At 36.1% G+C, this 14,039-nt stretch overlaps 2 protein-coding genes across 2 annotated transcripts in view; one reads left to right on the top strand and one right to left on the bottom strand.

The window, feature by feature from the left end:
- Positions 1-14,039, bottom strand: part of Miga (mitoguardin) — a 263,084-nt gene that overhangs the window by 33,171 nt on the left and 215,874 nt on the right. The window lies entirely within an intron of this gene.
- LOC149424190 (protein unzipped-like) overlaps positions 2,277-14,039 on the top strand; it is a 48,676-nt gene continuing 36,913 nt past the window's right edge. The window contains exon 1 of the mRNA XM_089651347.1: positions 2,277-2,521. The gene's annotated coding sequence lies outside the window, so the exon portion shown is untranslated. The remainder of the gene's footprint in view (positions 2,522-14,039) is intronic.

Here is a 14,039-nt window from a genome sequence, read left to right as displayed (position 1 = left end):
TGATTTTTCAAGCTGTGAGTGTGCTATTAAGTTGTATTTAGCAATAAATGATTCTACACAACTGCTGACAATCAATAAGTCGCAAGATCACCAAAGGTAGGTACTGTTTAGTTTGGTAGCTTGCGTTACCTACGTAGTTGAAATCTCGTGATAGTGCAAAATATGGCAATACTAATTATTGATAGATTACAGAATGCAAAATATGAAACATAAATACCAGGTAGGCATGCTCCGTTTGTTTTACCGGTATTTCAATGAAAGATGCTCAGTGTCACTAATAAAATGCATACAAGGTTTCTTTTTCTGATTGAAAACGGGTCGTTTATACGATTATTGTGCCGAACAGCTTTCACTCCTAATTTTCCTCAAACAGTCATTTTATTAATTTGTGTTATTTAACAATTTATTCATAAAAAATAATTTATATCACATTTGCGACACGTTGCAGAATGGAAGATAATCTCAGTCTCGCCCAGGTGTAAGACCACCACGTTTATTGAAATGGCTTTGACCAGATCCGAATACCCAGATACCTCCTCGCTTTTATCGTCTTCCCTTCTCCCTACCTTCAGCCTCACAACAAACCCCAATTTGGGATGCCAAAGTCTCACTTGCTCCAGAAGGTTGGGACTCTAGTACGGGATTAAAAAAATAATCCTGTGTGGAGTTAAAATATATATTTTTAAAGGCAACTATTTGAGTGATATATTTACCATGATAATATTTTGCACTAGAGATTTTATTATTTGTGGAATGTTGCTTCAACCATTGTTTATGTATGGTTAGTTCGTGGAGACGACCCTGAGGAATAAATAATTCTTACCTTAAAATATCCGACCCAAACAATGGTTTATGGGCCAATTATGTATTATTTATTGACAAAACAATGAGAAAAATTCAAGGATTTTATACAAAACTAGAAAGAGAATAATTTTCATCAGATCGTAAAAGTGTGAAGAAAATAATTATTATAGGTACCAACCAGAGATGTGCAAAATGGGTACCCAAAACCATTTGAAATGCAAAATGGAAATGGGTCAAAACTTTTCCATTTGAAAATGGTTTTTAGAAAAGCATTTCAAATGCAAAATGCAAAATACCTATTTTCAAAATGCATTGAAAATGCAAAATGGTTTCTCAGGTTAAACAATTAAAATAATTATAGAATTTTTAAACAATTTTGTCATTTAATAATGGACATCAATGTAGAACAAACATATTACAAGATTGTAAATCCAAAAACACTACGACTACAGATTATGAAACCACAAAAAAAATGCGCGGGACTATTGTTGCCAATGTAAAAACATAGAAACTGCTATCTAACATTTAATATTACAGCGTCATGGCCCCTTGTTTAGTATTTGAATCAGTATTTTTTGTAATGATATCACTCAATTGCCAGGGCTCCTACCAGGGAGCAACTTGACAAATGTAAATTATCTCTCATGGCGAGGTTGAGGACCGACTGATATTTGGGGCTTATGAAAAAAATATGAGTGGAGATAGTATGAAGAATGTTGCAATAAAGCATTTAAAATGGAAAATTCATTGAGAAAAGCATTTAAATGCAAAATGCAAAATGGTTTTTAGAAAAGCATTTAAAATGCAAAATGGAAAATACCCATTTTGCATTTTGCATTTCCATTTGAAATGGATTTATTTGAAATAAAGCACATCTATGGTACCAATCTTTTCGTAAGAACAAAGTAGACATTCACAGGAGAAGTTAGAAGGACACCTACTATATTTACTTCATTCACATTCAAACTTCGTCTTATTCATATAAGACTGCGATGACTGGACTAGAGAATTTGATTTTCTTGAAGGTGTCACATTTTTCGGTGGCATCCAGACTCTTGCGCGTCTATTTATTAATAATCCCATTTGAAATAATTAACGAAGCTTTTAAAATCCAAAACAAACAATCAGAATCAATTTATGATTTACATAAAATAACCGAAATTAAACAAAACAATTTAATTTTAACGAAGAGAAGGATTAAAAGCTCCAAAAGCTACAATATTTCCCAGTTTATAATTTCTGTCCATAGATGACACTCGACAAATCTTAACTAATGAAAAACACGAATCTCCCAGGGTATGAAAAGCGTACGCAAGCAAGACGGAAGAGTAAAAAAATGCCTATACATCCACTGGTAATTAAAGAATTACAAGAACATTTCCGTTAACTTTTTACTCCGTGTCTTAATTTTAGTTGCCGCGCAACGCCGCTTGTAGCGCAAGCTCGGCCAGACGCCATTCCTGTCGCACCGGCCGAAGAGGTTGGACTTATGTCAGTGACTCCTTCCATATTCAAACGAGTGAAAACGGTTGAATCTCCGCTGGTTCTTTTTTGTTTTATTTGAATTCGAACGAATTTTGTTTCAAATAATAAAATTCCTGTTTGTGATTGGAGCATAAATTGCGCCATTTTCTGTGCTGTGTGAAAAAACAAGTGTCGTGCGAAATATACCTGGATTTTTTTGGATTTAGTCTACCAAGATTATTATTGAAAAAAGGTAAGAACTGGTGGTGATAAAATGACAACATTATAATATTATTTTAATTTTAAACTGAACGCAGTTTAGTCAATTAAACAACAAAATAATTATACGATGCTTCATAAGATACAATACACAATATCATAAAATGGTTAGAGATTTTATTAAATTAGTGATATGAATTTCTACAAGGTTAGAAAAAAATGCAGGGTTTTTAATTGAAGTGTTTTCGCCTTTATTTTGGAGGTCAAAGGTCAAGACGATTAGGCAAAGTGTTGGCGCAGTTTTGATCAAATGTTTGTTTTTTCTGGAGCATTTAGTGTCAACAATTCATGGTAAAGAAGAATTTAATATCAAACTGATATTTTACCGGGGAAAGTCATTATGATATACAAGCAAAGTGAAAAAAATTCATGCCAATTTTAATAATATGAATAAACGGATGAAAGTAAACTGGAAGCCAAGAATAGAAGCTTTCTTTCAAAACATACTTTTTATTTATGATTTAAAATATTGCCTTTGTTTGTTGTAAAACAGGGTTATCAAAAAAGATTATCATGTTAGGTACCTGGATAGTTGTTTAATATTATGTTATTTTGCCAAGCTCAAATGAATATCGTCGATATTATTTAAAACTTCCTTGAATGTTGAATGCACAACGTATCATTATATTATATTATTATAATATGTTATGTACTAAAAAACACGAAAATAATTCAATTTACATAAATTTTCAATGGACTGCCGAGTATTTTTCGGTTGAAGATTGTTTTTATAGATGCACTATAAATACTTTAAAAATTTACATACTCGTATAATATGTAATAAAAACTTGCAAAAAAATATGAATACAAATATGTATCTACACACCCACACTCCTTTGTGTTATTTGCATAGTAACGGATTTCATGAATGCAGCATCCTAAATCCTATTTTGTCTCTAGATGTCGAAAGGAATCTCGAAAAACCAATAACTTTGTATGGCCGAATTTAAAAAAACGAATAACGACATAATATTCTTATACACAAGAATAAATTTACATCAGGTTATTGAATGAATCCAATTTCTACTAACTACAATGAAGCAAAGAACAAATGTAATAATACAAAGTTATGTTTTTTTTAAATATATAACAGTAGATAATATGTTAGCTTGGAAATATGTCGGGGATAGTTATGTAATTTATTCTTATGCGTAAGAATATTACGTCGTTATTCGATTTTTAAATTCGACTATACAAAGTTATTTGTTAGTGAAGCCTTTATTTAGAATTGACCGAACTTGATTCCTCATTTGAAAATTATGACAAACCCATAGATAACGTCTAAGTACTGGTCAATCTCTTGCTATAAATAAACAGTAATAATATGACTTAGACATAAGTTTGTTAGTTATCGTCCGAAAGCTCGCCACCCAACTCGTGGCCAACTACCTACACTGACAATCGCCCACGTTCTAACGGACGAATAATACGTTTCAGGCTTTAAAATATCCGGTTATCTTCAACATAAATAAAAAGCGATCAATACTATTCGTAAGTTCAAGGATATGTGCCATTTTATAACGCGGTAAGCGTTAATTGAGTTTATTATTTTTTTTGTGACAAGTTTGTGGTGGTTTAGCTATTTGACAGTTTGCAAAATAAATAATTAACTTTGCTTTTTTAGCACGAGAAAAACAATTGAAATGCGTTTTACGAAACAGGAAATAAAATTTATATTCTGTTATAAAGACGTGAAAAAGACACTGTAGATCGGTTAAAAGGGACTTTATCTTCAATATTATATATAAACAAAAATTTTCGTTTGTTCGAAATCGTTCTTCACTGATCGCTTTGAAATTTTGAAATAACGTTGCATTTAAATAAGCATGAGTTTTTATGTACTTATATTATGTAGATGTCACCTGTGAGAGGTAATAACTGTGCTTAAAAAAACAAAAAACAGCGCCATCTGGTGAACGTAAAAGCAACACGCGCTATTGTTTTTTTTCTCTCTGCACAGACAGATTGAGCCACAGCAACGCGTGGCGTTGTACAGCTAGTTTATAATAAAAGTGTTCATTGATATTTTTACAGAATACATGTCACGGCTTGCAAAAAGTTCGGACCATCGGAATAAATTTCAAAATGATTTTTTTGAAACATAAACTATGAGACAACTATGGAAATAAGGTGTTCAGTGTAGGTGTTCCCTATTACCTATCTATTTATGGAGACTTTCTGGAAAAAATGAATTCTGTCAAGTCTTTTATCAACCTTAGTTGTGTTTTAGGCGATAGTCTTTACAAGCTTTAGTGACTGTTACTCCAAAAGCTCAGTCTTCAAACTTTGTAAGTATCTGGTTTACCTACACTTCGGTTCTTTTAACCTCCCGTTAGCTAATAGCTTCATAATGATAATGACGCCGCTGAATGCATTGATTGTCGGCAAATGGAGTTTTCAGGAATGCACATTTAAGGCGTATATTGTGTTGCCATATCATTTGCATCGATATTGAACGCAGCCTCATTAGATTTTATGACATGTCATCATTCTCTTAGCCCTTAGATTATTCTCCCCCAATAAACAGTTTATAGATTGTGCACAACAATAAAAATACCATAAAGAGAGAGTATGAGAACAAAGTATGTCGAATTACTATGTGCGGTTCCCCCATGTGAAACGTTCAGGGGGTATTTCAATGAATAATTGATACCGGCTTGATAGGAGCACACGCAATCATAATTATTCTTGGCGGGGCATTCGAGGCTTTGCCGAAAAAAGTCGAAAATTGAATGAGACGACCTTTTTTCCTACCGTTTCAATAAAAAAATAATGCAACTGGCGGACAATAAGATAAACAAGTAAACATAATGAATAACGACAAACGGAAGCAGCTCGGCGGGCGCGAAACCCGACACTATTTTTTATTGAATATTTATTTAATAATTATTATTTTTAACTTGGCGAATAAATTTTCTATGAGGATTTAAAATGTGTCATTTTCGATTTGCCGCCAAAACGACATGTTCGTTTTTATTCGTAAATATGGCGGTGTTAACGTCACGCCGGGCAACGTTGGTAACAGCCGTCTTACCAGCCAGTGGCATGTTCTACGTCGTAATGACGCTGTAGCCAGTTGGAACCGTTTTAGATCTTTTTAAAATCAATAATTGAGAATGAAAATATTAAAACAATGTACAATGATCAGAATCAGAAAAATAAACTTTAAATCTTTCACACATTTTTAACCGTATTCATAGTTAGTGAACATACCCCACTGTCATTTCCGCTTATGGAGCTTTAAGTTTATTAAATTGTTAAATGTCAAAAATGGCGCCATTTTGCTTGTTCAGGTTTTTTAATAAGAGAAGTGTTGAAATTCGTACGAAGTAGTGAAACAGAACGCGTTGGCGTCAAAGCCGAAACATTTGGGAGTGAATTATGATTTATTGAGTGTCGAAGACAAAAAAAATCTAGTTCTTGAGGCTGCAATAAATATATACTAGTAGATAAATATGTAGCGTTACTTTTCAGAAAAAAAACGTTTGTTAGGCTTCTGCTCCATAAATATCAGACCATACAAAAGCGTAAAATAGTTAAAGTAAAAAGAAAAAAAGTTAAACACAAAAGAAGTGCTAATGTTGCGCCGATTCATTTCGCCGATTGGTAACGCTTCGACATCGACAACCTAGTCTATAATACATTTACAGCAATCTATGGTCTTATTTTTTTGTTAAGAACATGGAGTCATTGTGTTTTATGACGCGAGTATTTCGCAATGTAGTTCGATTATTAATAGCATTCTGATAGATCATTAATTCTAATCAGCGGATTAATTTTATGCCATGGCCATCTTCTCTCTTGTCCTATTTGGATAAAATTTATATTACGTTTTTTATGTGATATTTTAAAAGAGCTCTAACTGCCCGAAGCTCGAAAACTAAGGCATTATTTCGAGAATGCTGTAAGGCTGAAAGAGGTGGAGAGGGTAAGAAAAAGTTACATTTAGATCTGATCCCTAAACATAATCAAAATCATTTCAAGCATCTAAAAACAACCTGAAATTAATCTCCAAGATTTGGAACGCGATCTCTATACTTAGTCAAAGAGCTTACCGCTACCAGTACTGAGATTTTTAAAGTTCTGTTCTATGTAATCTAATCTTCATACCTCTCAAATGTTACTTCTCTTTCCATTACATGCATCGTTTCAAAAGAAGATGATTTAAGAATGGTGCTATCAGCGGTAGGTACGTCTATACTGCACCGCTAAGCCAAATCCAGTAAAACCAATCTGGGTTTGGATAATCTATAATTTCGATACGATTTATTTTGTCTAAGCTGAATTGTGACATTTAGATTAAAATGCAAATATAATAAGCCTTTTTAAATTGCAGTAGGTATGTTTTTTAAAATGGCAACATAATAATATATGAGTCAGAAGTCTCGATAATTATATATTATTAAAAATACAACATTCTAAGGGTAATTATTTACATTCTATGTAAATGTAAGTGCGATCCACTCCGCAATTAGTTAAATGTCACTGACACTGCATTTTGGTTTAGTAGGGAAGTATAATGGAATCCACTGTTTGGTTTCTGTCGGATTTGTATGCAGTTTGGGGGCCGACGGTCATGCTGGGGTTGTTGCACCAGCTCCTTATCTGATCTGCAGTAAAATGCACCGGACCATCCGAGAGGAAGTGCGAAATCCACCGGACGGGGTTGAAAGGAAGTGGAAACGCTTCACATGCCATGTATTAGGGAGACAGGTTGTACCGCGGAATCCCACAGGTGATTCAGACCGGAACCATTCCACGACTAAACGTATAGATTGCACAGACTCATTCACCACATCGGAAGTAGAAATAATTAATACTAGGAAATATTATACCAGCTTACCGCACTTTTTGCTGGGCTGCGGAATAGATTCATCTGATTTCTGATTCACCAGAAGGTGTACCTACTTCAGCGATCCACAAACTTTTTAACAGCAGGGCCAAACTGATTAATTTTCTAATTCTAATCAACGATTGAAAAAAGGAAAAACGAGACATGAAACATGTTATAACTCCGGGTTTGTTTTCAAACTCTTTCAATACAATCCCGGGGTCAACAAAACACTTTGGACTTTATTGTGATATATACGATGAGCTCTGATGGCTTCTTTAGCAAGCGGTGGGAATTATTCTGGACCTCGAGCTTAAGGTTGCGATAGTATTTATCATGGACTCAATCCCTGGGTTATCGACAGCTAAGTGCCATCTATGCGTAGCCTCTTAAACTACTATTTATAAAAAAAATAAAAAAGGCCAAGGTCGCAACTGGGAATCGAACCCCTGATCTCTGGCTTACCAGACAACGCTTCTAACCACTCAGCCCTTGTCATTTTTGTCGATCTCATATTTCAAACTAAGAATTAAAATATTATCTTCAACTAATTTTCCCACATTACATTCACGGGTTCAAAAATTATTCCAATAATATTAAATTTTCTAATTGTTGTCCCACTGACCCCGACATCTGGGACCCTTGAAAATGTTTAATATTGGTGAGATTGATATATGACGAGAAAACTAAGACAATCATTTTAAAGTAGTCTAAACCTGCATTGCAGGAAAGTACCACATAATATTCCATTTCATGCAAAAATTATTTAATAATAATATTTAATTTAAAAAATGTCCCACGATAAGAGTCTTTTTTTCGTTCTTGACAAATTTTCTCCGGAATGACCGCTAGCTTTTTTCAAATTTTATTGGGCATCCCTGATCTAGGTACTTGTACTTACTGACTCACATTGTGTTCATGGCCATGTTCGTTTGACCGTATTGTTGAACATGCTTATTTTTTTACGGCTTTATGATCAACACGTTGTTATCATTATTTCATTCATACTACTACCTATCATTTTTTTATTATTTTATCGCATGCGAGTTGTTCCATAGTAGTAGTACCAAACACTTTTTACGGTGTTTTTTGACGGACGAGTTGATTGTACTCGTTAGAAAAAGGCCACCACAAAAAAATTGACGAAATAAACAGAAAACTGACACGAAATATTTCATCTTAAATGCCATCGTGTTGATTAGTTAATTTGAACTTTTCAATCTTATTAATTAATATACACAAAGTTCGCGCTCGCAAATTTCGAAACGTAGTCAACCGATATCGTTGAAATTTTCAAAGTTTTTTTCTTATTAGTGCCGTGAGTGTTTAGAGAGAGGTTTGAATCGTAATCGTAAGTTAACTACAAAGGCTCACACACTCGATTTAAATGGGAAAATCATGCATATGAAGATAATATAAACTCTCTAACGGTGGACTCATACGTCATGAAATTGGCACAGCTGTTTGTCTGGAATTTGTAGGTAAACACAAACAATGAGCCAACAACGTAATTTCCATCAAGCTTTGAAATATTCATTTAACTAACAAAATATAAGTAGATAAATATGTCATATTGTTTGTTCCAAATTATTAATCTTCAAACTTTTGTGAAGCCGGGTACTAACTGCTCCTATAGCCGATACTTCCTGTACCTACTTATAGAACGAATTAACAATTATTATTTCTCCCTAGATCCGTTTACTTTGAGGATAATCATTGGGTATACGCTTAAATAATTTCACCTCCTACACTCTATGACTACTCTAGCGAAAGGAACATTCCCGTTTCAGCCGATGCGTCTGTGCTAAGCTTTTGACAATGGGCCGCTTTGGTCCCTGGCAATAATTCTGATATTATTATTGAAACGGGATGAACGCTTTGTTCGCTAAAATCCTTGTCCACCAATAACTGCGATAAACCCGGAACAGTGCCTACTCGATAATCCGACACCAAGAGAACCAGTCCGATTACTGGAATTCGTGCTGAATTACACATACCTATATCGTATTTGAAAATAAAAAGATTTATAATACGAAGGTATGACAATAAAATTACATTACAGATTAGATCAATTTTGTGCTTTTAAAAAAAGGTCAACTACCGCTCCCAGCTGTGCGGAGCCATTGGTACTATGACATCCCCAATTGGAAGAAGTCGTCATGCTAGAGGGGTGGGGAAGATGAAGGTTGCGAAGTATCCGGCTATTCAGATCTGGTCACCAAACACGGCTAAATTAACTTCAGTTAAAGTTTCGATTCTGAGCGGTGGTCTTTCACCAGGGCGATACTGTTAGGTCATGAATCATGTAAAGTACTGATAAACGCCATTTTATGTGAGAGAGATTTCTATGCGACGTCTGCTTACACAACGGTTGGTGGCTTAGCTTAATACACCGTGATAGTTGTTTTCTGTCATGCTTTGGATTGTTTGAAAAAATCTTATTTTTAAATCGTGTAGCGAAAGTATCACCAGAGCACAGCGCTAGGAATTTATCAATTAAGGTATGGGCGTGTCGAACTATCGAATTTTGGGTTACCGAGCTTGTAATGTATACATTTCTCTTATCTATCTGTCATAATATGAATAATAAAAAAGGTTTAAAGAATAAACAATACCAAGCTATATGCATATTTTACAACTCCGTGTTGTGCAAGTCAATAGAATAGATTGAGTGTAATAATATTACAACACTTATGAATAAGCTTGTTACTAAATTAGAAATAAATTAATGATTTCAATAAATTCTAACGGCTGTCAATGGGAATAATAACATTGAATTTAAAGCTACTGCTCTCCTTTATCTTTAATAATACATTATTATGAAACGCTTCTGAGAAGTGCATTCTATTATCAATGCGGGAAATGCTAATGGCTCCTTATTGTTTAATTAAACGCATGTCTCCTTATTATAAAAACATCCTAATGTCTGATGTGGTCCGACCTTTCAATTGATTAGGAAGATAATGCATCTGAATTGAAAAGAAATGTAGGTAAGTACATATTTACAGCCTGACAAACAATTTTAGAAAAAATAAAGACGCTACAATCGTTTAATATGTTAAGCGGCCGCTACACTACTCGCTTCGGCGCTTCGACGAAGTCCTCGACGAAGTTAGCCGAAGTCCGAAGTGCGTGCCCACACACTCGTGCAACTTCGCGAGTAGCTCAGTCTCTCGGAGTCCGTGCACTAGGCAACATGGACGTTCAAGTGGCAAATAAAGGATGAAAGTAGATTAAATGCTGTTGAAATGAGATCCCTGAGGCGTATAATAATAATAATAATAATAATTGGATAATTTGTAAAGCGCCGTTTTTGTGAAAAATCACCTCAAGGGCGTATGTGTGGTAAAACCATGTTTGATCGTGTGAGGAATGTGGAGATCCGCAAAGAGTGCAAGGCTGATGTAAGCGTAATGAGTAAGATTAAGTAAGGGACGCTTAGATGGTTTGGGCATGTAGAGCGAATGAGCGAAGATAGGAGTGTGACGGCCGGCATAGTCCAGTGGTAACGCATTGGACTGCCATTCCGAAGGTCGCGGGTTCGAACCCGGCGTGCGCAAATAAATTTTATTTGATTAATTTGTGTTATTTCACAAAAAATTAATTAAAATAATTTATAGTATATTTGCGGCACGTTCCAGAGTGGAAGATACTACCAGTATCGCCCTGGTGTAAGACCACCATTCAGAATTGAAACGTTGCTCCAAATGGCTTTAGCCGTGTTTAGTGACTAGATCTGAATAGCCAGGTACTTCCCCACCTTCCTCTTTCCCTTCCCCACTTACCTTCAGCCTCACAACATCCCCCAATTGGGGATGCCATAGTCTCACTGGCTCCAGACGGGAGCAGTTGGGACTCTTGTGAGGTATTCACTATAAAAAAAATATAAAAAAAAGGAGGATATATGATGCAAATGTGAATGGTAGCAGAAGTCGGGGACGCCCGAGGAAGACATGGCACGATCAAGTGAATCAGATACTCGAGTCGGGCCATGTCAAGAGTCAGAATAATAGAAGAGTATGTATGAGACGATGTATGAATGTGAATGAGGCAAGGAGTGTGTGCCAAGACCGAGTTGTTTGGCGGTCCGTCCTCTCTGCCTACCCCTGCGGGGAAACGGCGTGATGGTTAGTTAGTTATCTTTATAGTCCCTTTCAATTGGGTCCCAAATAACCGCCTCGGATTGGAGTGTTTCTAGAAACAAAAAAATTAGGTCCTGTGACCACAGTGTAGAAGCCATATTTTATTACGTATAGTCACTATGACTCTGCGCACGCACAACCACCAAACACGACGTCTCGAAGCGAACTGAAGTGAACCGAGTAGTGTGGGCAGACACTTCGTGTTCGAACTTCGAGTCCTTTGACTCGGGCGCATTTACCGACAACAATCGGAAGTCGGGCCAAGCGAAGCGAAGATGCCCGAAGCGAAGCGAAGTTCGTGCCCACACTATCGTATTAGGTCAACTTCGATCAACTTCGCGAGTAGTGTAGCTGGGCTTTTAAATGGCAATATCAAGATAGTTCAATAGGGAAAAGGGAGTAAATTTAAAAAAAAATTACGACGTTTTTTTATTCACATTACACATACACTGTGGTCAGAAATTGGCGATACTTTCCGATTGGAGGACAATTTGAAATTTTATATTAAAATTACTTAATTCAATATTATTTTAATAACTAGCGCAGACCCGTGAAAAATCACGGGATATTATAATTGTAGGATTTTGGAAGCTGAAAGTATTCATAAATTATTTTCTTCGTGATCATTGCCTACCAAAAAACAATACTTAAAATGTAACAAAAGAAAATGCATTACACATATAGAATTATTATTACACAAGAATATTTCAGATCGTCACAGACAACAAAGATAAACATTATTTCACTTTATTAAATTTGTATATTTTATGGTCATACTGTAAAAAAAATATATAACTCAATATTGACGAAAGCATAGTAACTTGGCTAATTCTTCGTCATATGAATTACTCCTCCATGGGAGGTTGTTTAACAAAATCATAATTAAAGAAGCTGCCAATCACAATAAGGCGGACAAGGAAAGTGAAAGTGTTGCCGCACGTCAGCAAGGGTTAGAAAAACCTCCGCTACGGGAAAATGAGCACATTTAAATTCCGAGCACGACAGCGTGCAAGTCTTCTCCTCTTTCCTGGGCTTGCCTCATGCCGGTAGGACTATAGGACTAGATAGGGTTGCCAGGATATGGAATGTCCCGCGATTCGACTAAATTTCGCCACTTACAGCCGGCGGAGGGCGCTATTCTAGAAAATTTCGCTACTTACATCTGGAAGGGGTGCTGTCAGCGTTTATATTTCCAGCCAATGTTTGTCTTCTTCAAAAAAGGGGTTGCACAAAGCGATTGATTTTTGTTGTGTTTCCGATCTTTGTGTCTTGTTATTCTGGGGGAAGGTGCATAACATTTTGTGAAAGGAGAACAGAGTGAATACTCAGGTGGAAATGCATTTCATTTGTAATCACACTAAGCAGGGATGGTTGGTTGGCAACCCTAGGGTTTATTGCCATGACCTCGGGGGGCCCCGACTAGATCAATACTCGTATGGGAGTGTGGGGTCCCAGGCGCCCCGGAGACTGGGCCAAGTCGCGCATCGGCCGCTGCCCCGTGCCAAAGCCGTAAGCCATAAAGCGACTATCGTTCGAAAAAAATGTAAAGAACCCATTAATAATGTTAAGGCACGATCGCTGTGTAAATATTATAATTATTAGGTACCCGGTGGCGGTGGCGGTTGCGTATTTTCAACGCTGTGCGATTGGGCCCTCGATTGTGTCTGGTGCAAGTCTGCGAGGCGCCAGGCGCCGCGGGTCAAAAGCCCATATTATGCACATTGCGTCATGGTGCAACGAGACTACAATCGATATGAAACACGCTCGCCACCGAGTAAAAACATCCCCTTTTCATTTAAGACCAAAAATAAACCGAGAAGAAAAGCTTTGTGTCTTTTGACAAATCAGATGGTTTACATATTATTATTATTGCTGTAAGGCCTGGTGCAAAACGCGCGTAAATGCACTTGTCCGACGGCGCGGCGAGCTTTTGCGGGTTTCATGAGAATTTCAACTTCAGCTGCCGGAACGCGGCGTTGTGCAAAAAATGCTAATGAAATAACTGAACTCTGGTAACTACCTCGTTGCGGGTTCAAAGATATGAGAAATACGAGCATTTTCCCAGACTAGTGTTTATTCTCTGCAATCCGTTATGCTGGTAGTAATCATTGAAAGTGATCACTCAAATGAACTCCACAAATATTTATATTTTATATCTTGTATAAACTATTTTTTTTTACAAAGTTTCAACCTCAGCCATAAATATTATTTATAAAACATGTTTCGTTTTTAACTTTGATACCACATGCTAACGTTTGATTAAAGTATCCCCCGGATGATAATAAAAATGTAATGAGGTTATTTTTCTTTGCATAAAAATGTTATTGTTCACTCGCAACTTGGGCTATAATGAAAATGATAAAACCAGCGAGGAATGTCACCCTCCCCACCCACCGTCTTGAGAACGTTGAAATAACTGCGTGTACACAGTATGTGAATATACAATGGGAGGGGTGTTCTACTGTTGTTTGATTTTTTTTTTATTTCCTTTGTTATAGGAATAGAGCCATTTTACACTC

The sequence above is a fragment of the Hesperophylax consimilis genome, chromosome 4, assembly GCF_061612785.1.
Source record: "Hesperophylax consimilis isolate HC1 chromosome 4, BYU_Hcon_1.0, whole genome shotgun sequence".
Taxonomy (NCBI): Eukaryota; Metazoa; Arthropoda; class Insecta; order Trichoptera; family Limnephilidae; genus Hesperophylax; species Hesperophylax consimilis.
Note: the sequence above shows the minus strand (reverse complement) of the source record. Positions and strands in the feature narration are given on the sequence as shown.